A 7,044-nucleotide genomic window follows, 5' to 3' on the forward strand; every position below is an offset into this window, starting at 1 on the left:
GTTTTTTGGGACCAAACACCCTAAATCAGCGTGCGAGGTCGTAAGAGGTCGTATAAGTTTGACATCTTTAAGAGATAATATACGGAGAGACGAGTGCTGAAATTCTCATGATCCTTTTTAACTCGACTTTTCCTGAAGAGATGATTTCCTAGAAATTCATCTCGTTTGAAGCTGCTACCTTGTTGAGGAACGATGGAAGCAAAATTCAGCCCCTTCTCTCTCTCTCTCTCTAGGAATCTGGAACAGATTTAATTTTCCGGAGAAAAACGTCACGTGTGCGTGTGTGTGTGTGTGTTGTTGCCTCACAGGATAAGCAAAGGAAAATGAAACAGCTGGAAATCCTTAATTAGAACCGTGTTGTTCAGGGTATTACGAAATGAAGAGTTCGTCTTTGTTGCGCTTTTGCACAGCGAAGAAAAAATAAATCTTAGGATTTACTTTCTAACTGTCCTCCAGTTCTTCCGGGTTACTTTCTAACTGTCCTCCAGTTCTTCCGGTAAAGCGGCTATTACACGGGCGAAATTTTCACGCAGCACGGCTCCGTTCGCTCAGCATTTGCTGAACAAGACTATTACACGGTCTCGAGCACACGCAGCAGTTTCAGCAAGCAAACTGTGCGTTGCCATGACAACGGTACCACCATGTGATCAGCTGTTCAGTCCCCACAGCGAGAAGCAGCAGCTGTAAAATCAAAACAAACCCTAGAAAGTCCTCATAGTGTTGGCATCAAGGCGCATCATAATCATGGAAATGTCTCATCTGTACACCAATGACCAGAATATGGCCATGGCAATGGCTTTGTAGTAATTGCCGTGGATGAAGACGAAGGGAAGAGAAATACAGGCGGAAGACGGAGGAGGACGACGTTGTGGACTCAACCCTGGTTACAGAGACGTGCGGAGGGCAGCCAATTCAATAATCTTGTGCAATTGGCTTTAGAGGATCACATTTTGTGATTACTTCAGTAATGAAGGCAAGGTAGCATTTCAGGATGCTATGGCCTTCAGACACTAGTTCTTTTTTTGTGGTGATGATAATAATGGCCTCTCAGACACAGTTTTTTTTTTTTGTGGTGATGATAATAATAATTAAGAGCTACAAATATATTTATAGGAAATAAAATTTTACCATTGTGTACATCCAGGACTTTAGTATTTTATAACCTTGAGTGCAATAAAAGTGTTCTGCATAAATTTTATAGGATAAATAAAGTTTCTGTGACAATGTATTTTTTTATTTAACATTATAATGCAGTAAAAATAAAATTATGGCCCTGGGACAGATTCTTTTTTTGTGTGTCATATCTGTACCCCAGGAAAGAAATCATACATGAAAAAAAATACCACCTTACAACAGTTTATGGCCAGTGATTAACTGCCTTCCTCCTCTTTCAACTTGTTTAGAATGCAGCAAGTTTAAGCATAAGTCTTGGATGTTTATGGCGAGGAAATTCAGATATTACTTCTTTTACAAAACCCCAGCTGCGTATGGGATGTCTTCTTTCCTTTGTGCTTGTGCAGTTGATTTTAAAAAGATAATGCTACCTCGGTTGCACTGGGTGCACGTTCTGGTGTCATATTCCTTTTACGTTTTGGAGTACGAGTTCGACCCCAAGTTTCTTTATTACGTGGTGATGATGATGATGATCGACTTGTTCCTGGCAGAGTGTGTGAAGATGCTGGGGTAAGCAGATCAATTTCATCTACGCTACTGTCATAATTGAATGGCTCATGGACGACTTCATCATCAGACTGATAGGAGTCAATTTGTACTAAAAGAGATTGGGATAACTGGGAATCCTGCTGATTGAGGTCTGAGACTCCTGCTGATGGGAGGACTGGGACTCCTGCTGATGGGAGGACTGGGACTCCTGCTAATGGGAGGACTGGGACTCCTGCTGAAAAAAAAAAAAGGTAAATCATAAAAAAGGAATATACAAATTAAGGCAACTTCAAAAAGGTAAATCATAAAAAGGAATATACAAATTAAGGCAACTTCTGTAAAACACTGAAATGCAAAAATAAACATACAATACTTGAAACAGTAATTCATTCTTAATACTTACAGACACAGTAGTCTCAAGGTTTGATGTACTCTTCCTGGGGTGACAACATCAGTCAGGAACAACATCAACTCAAAGAGCCTCCACTTTGGAACATAGTCTCCTCCTGAGCCACTTTTTACTTGTTTGATTTTAGCCAGCTCCTCCGAAATGATGTTTTTAAGATACTAAATTTCATCACTACAGCATCTGCAAGAGAAAATTCAAGTTTGATTAACTTACAATAATCATAGAAATAATGAAATGGAAGGGGTATTTTATAAGTTGGCACAACAGGGGATCCAGGGGTGAAGCCTCCTGGCCAGGCTAAGTATGATAGGTTAGAATTTCAACTTTTAAGGCTGGTATCCAAAAACAAAAACAAAGTCTAAAATACTCAATACGGGGATCCAAAGGGCCTTTGGCCAGCGTATGTTCATACTTGTTCAATGAAACAACACTTAAGACAATTTCTCTCTATGAACATGCAACATTTGAGATGAATAGTCAATATTGAGAATTTCTCATAATAACCATGCAATAATTCTGTGACAGGTCAGGAGGTTAGGTAGGTGTTTTAGGACATTATAGGGCACTAGCCTAACCCAAAACACGTACCTCACCTGTCCCTAACTTGGTTAATTCCTAGCTGGGGGGCTACACCCCCAAGGCCCCTTAAGAGTTCCACCTTCACATACTTACATTTTAGGACAATATAAACAACTTTTGTACTATAACTTTTCCTAAACTAAACACCAAAAAAATTATAATGGTGCTGTTTGGTACTCAGATTATACTATCCTACCCAGAGTGCCGTTATGGTCTCTTAATTCTAGCTTATATCTGTTACAGTATATTAAGCAATATGAGTAGGCTTGCCACTAATTGAGTGTTAATAGTATTTATCACGAAATAACCCATATTACATATTGTCACATGCTAATGGTATCATAATATCACATGACTGACAAAGTTTAGGTTGGTGTTTATGGTTAAGCTAGCCTCTAATGGCAGTTCTCTAACATTGGCTGGCCACAGAACTGTGAAAGGAATAGCCTAGCTAGGCCATAGTTTTGCATAGCCTAGCAAGGCCATTGCTTTGCCTAGCCCAGGTAGGCCATGGCTTTGCATGGCCTAGCTAGGCCATGATTTTGCTGATTACATTACTTCACACAACCAAATATGGCCTAAAGTGTTCTGCTACTACTAAACAGTGACTACATAAAAACCATATATATACATACCTGCATCATTAATTCCTTCTACATGTGGAAACGCTTCTTGAAGTTCCCTCGCTATCTCGCCATACAAGTACTTTTTAAGCGTTTTCTTGTTGTAGGAAGGATCCCTTGGATTCCACAGGATTGGTCGCGATCTCACTTTTTCAATAAGGCTCTCCTCAGTCTCAAATGTCCATTGCACAGGCATGGTGAAGGTCTTGTTGATGCAGTGCAGCTCGTACACGTGAACGTCGATCGCCGAACGAATGTAAACAAATGCTGGCGCCTGGCGGTTTCACCCAGCAGTGATGGGTATACGCGAATCGGGTTTTGCTGGACGTACTGAGCGTTTGTTCAGCAAATGCTGAGCGAACGGAGCCGTGCTGCGTGAAAATTCGCCCGTGTAATAGCCGCTTAACTGTCCTCCAGTTCTTCTGGATCCAATAAAATATTTACAAATGGAAGTATTTATTGGGTGGTGTGACTTTATGACGTTTTGCATTTGGAATAATAAATTTAGGAGGGAATTACATTAGGAAATGTTAAGACACTCGAATGAATTAACATTGATAGACCTGAAAACGCGTTCGTGTGACACTAGATGATTTTGTTATGAGAACCATCCATGGCAGATTGTTATAGCCTCTTTTTGAGGACGTGTGTCTATATACATGTGCGTGTGTGTGCGTGAGAGAGAGAGAGAGAGAGAGAGAGAGAGTCCTTTCAAGAGGATTCCTCCTTAATAAAATGACATTCATTTGAGTTCAAGTTCATCACCTGAAGAGAGAAAAACAAAGAAATCAGAAATTTTATAAATCTGGATCCGAGAACTGCAATGTGAAAAACTTTTTGTGAAATATCGTGCATTTGTTTTCCGAATGGGCGAGAGGTTTTTGACGAGAGAGAGAGAGAGAGAGAAAAAAAAAAGAGAGAGAGAGGATGTTAGGAAATGGCCGTGTTTAAAAATTCTTTAGTTTTCATCGCTCTCAGCTTACGGTTGTCGACTTGTCAACATGTTTGTGACATGTATACGATAATTTGCCGACGTGTGTTGTTGACATGTTGTACTGTAGTGTTGAAGCGCCTTTAAAACCTCAGATCCGACAAGGCCTTCTCTTAACTCCAATTCAATTAAAAGTATATTTTTTCCAATTTTTTCTGATAACTTTTGTAAACTTTGGTGTTTAATCAAAGCAGCGTCGAAGTTAATACTTTTAGAATCTAACTTTTGATTAATTTGTGTTTCTTGTTTATTAATTTTTGTTATTCATTTAAATACTTTCTTTTTATAAGCTGCTGACAGTGTTGAATATACCTGGGAATTTAAATATTTGAGATTTTTAAATGTTTTACTTTGAATTCACAGAATTCACGTCAAATGTTTTTGCAAATTAGCACTATTACTGAATTAGAGAGCAAGGTGCTTCTCTCTCTCTCTCTCTCTCTCTCTCTCTCTCTCTCTCTCTCTCTCTCTCTCTCTCTCTCTCTCTCTGGTGGCTCGCTCCAACTTCACCACTGGTCATGGATTTAAATTCTGTGTCTCTTTCTGTAACTTAAGTTTAAACGTGAAATTGTACCGCAGAGGAAAACTAACAAAGTATTCAGAACGAAATCCGAATATTGCCTTTTAGATTTCTATTCGACGTTTTTATTTTATTTTATTTATTTATTTATTTATTTTTTTTTTTTGAAAATGAGGAAAAGATGAATTTGGCCCACTAGTGGGGAAAAAAGAATAGGAAGTCCCTGTGATTGAAAAACGCCTAGAGCATAGTACTGTAATTAAAGGCGTAGCGAACTTTCCATGAAATGTGCGTGAATGAAAATGAAATCTTGCCTAGGCAGGACTCTGCAAAACTCATGGTTTTCCACGTAAAGAAATGATGGAAACATCTGTCATAATTATTATTCAGATTCCAGGAGAATGAAATATAAAATGCGTTTATTATTGTTGAGATTATCTTTGAGTTAGACACGGGCTTGTAAACAAGGTTCTCTTTTGTGGATGAAAGGAAAGACAATTGGAACAGACCCGGTAATGGTGGGTCCACACTACAGTAAAACATGTTATAAACATGTCGGCAAATTGTCACATGCATACGCAAACAGGTTGAAAACAGGTAAGCGACCATTAGCGGAGAACTAATCTTGAGGCAAATGCTGGGTAATCAATCGTATGAACCATTGGTCTGGACTCCCTATTAGTCTTTGACTTGCATTTGACTTGATTGTGAAGTGTGTGCAACAGGTTTATGACATGTTTATGACATGTTTATGACATATTTTGCTGCAGTGCGGTCACATCCTGAAACAGAAGAAAGTCAGGCAGGGTGGTATAAGCACAGGAAACCTCCTCACAGAGGCGATGGAGAAACAGCCGACTGCTTGGTAGGGTATACAGAAACTGTTACTGAAGGTTGTAATGTGAAGGGGAAGGGTTTTTAATGGAACCATTAACTATGAATCTCCCCTGCTCCCCTTCACCTTCCCTTTCACTCCCCTCACCAAAGCTATCCCCTTCGTCCAGCATGTTGCACAGTTGACTAAGAACATCCGTTATGAAGTTTGAATAATGAAGATGGGATCCCCACCTGTAGTTCTGAAAGTGAGGTTTGAAGCCCGTGCCTTCAGAGGAGTATCCCAGACTTTGTGACTTCGATTTGCACTTCTTAGCACAATTTTGTACTTCTTTGGTTAAGCAGTTAGTTGATCCAAACGGATATTGTCTTGATTAAGGTAGGACATATTATAAGATTATTTCCTCAAGGATAGGTAGACTCTGATGTCAGTGTTGTTTGCACAGTGTTTACTCGTGCTTGGGTGCAAAGTTTTCCACAAGTTCTATAGTAAAGTTAGTCTCTCTCTCTCTCTCTCTCTCTCTCTCTTCTCTCTCTCTTCTTCTTCTCTCTCTCTCTCTCTCAGTGAAATCTTGTTTGAGAGTATTTTCAACTAATTGCAAAGAATATCTTTCTTGTACTCCTGGTAATATAACTGTCACTTCCTCTTGTTTGATTGCAAACACACTTCATGAGAGAGAGAGAGAGAGAGAGAGAGAGAGAGAGAGAGAGAGAGAGAGAGAGATGTTTACACGAAAGCGAGAAACTCTGACGAGACATCTTGTGAAGGTCTGAAGCAAACGAGAGGAAAGTCAACATTTTGAGGCGGACAAACAGACTTGGGCCTATTTTCGCTGTCTTGTTAAGGACGCGTAGCCAAACGGTTGTGTAAACTTAGCCTGCTGGAAATAGGGATGTACGAACTCTAGTCCTAAGGGAAACAGGGATATAATGACGTAGAATGATAAAGGGGAAAAGAATGGCTGTATTCTGAAGGGAAGTTGATAAGAGAAGCCCTTCTTGATGACGTAAGGTTATAGGACTGAGGGAAAGCACATGTAAAACGCAGAATTGAAGGTTACTTTGAATTAATTAGAAAGCTTTAAATAGCCTAGGGAGAAAGTTGCCCGAATATGATTTTAGATGAAAAGAAAGGCGCAAGAAACTTTCTGAGTAAAATCAACAAAAGGTAAAGGATGTTTGAAGAAAATTAGAAGAATTACGCATCCTTCGAAATCTAATCATTATAACTGATGAATTGGGGTGGCGCGCCACTGTGTCTTATGTTCCTAGATCGACAATGGAAAGTGAAAAGCAAATTGATTATACAACGTCAAAGGCTTCATTCAATCAAGATAGTCATTAAGAGTCGAATTTCGTAAAAAAAAAAAAAAAAGGTTACTAAGTGGAAGGCTGAGTAAAGAGAGAGATCTTGTGCTAAGGCTCC

The 7,044-nt window shown here is 39.4% G+C and overlaps 1 long non-coding RNA gene across 1 annotated transcript; it reads right to left on the bottom strand.

Moving 5' to 3' along the window:
* Positions 1 to 1,486: 1,486 nt before the first annotated feature.
* Positions 1,487 to 3,673, bottom strand: LOC136829685 (uncharacterized). Its single transcript, XR_010850447.1, has 3 exons — positions 3,286 to 3,673; positions 2,066 to 2,251; positions 1,487 to 1,897 (listed from the first exon to the last, which is right to left on the bottom strand). It is a non-coding gene; the product is annotated as an uncharacterized lncRNA (long non-coding RNA).
* Positions 3,674 to 7,044: the final 3,371 nt, after the last annotated feature.

Source organism: Macrobrachium rosenbergii, chromosome 45 (genome assembly GCF_040412425.1).
Source record: "Macrobrachium rosenbergii isolate ZJJX-2024 chromosome 45, ASM4041242v1, whole genome shotgun sequence".
Taxonomy (NCBI): domain Eukaryota; kingdom Metazoa; phylum Arthropoda; class Malacostraca; order Decapoda; family Palaemonidae; genus Macrobrachium; species Macrobrachium rosenbergii.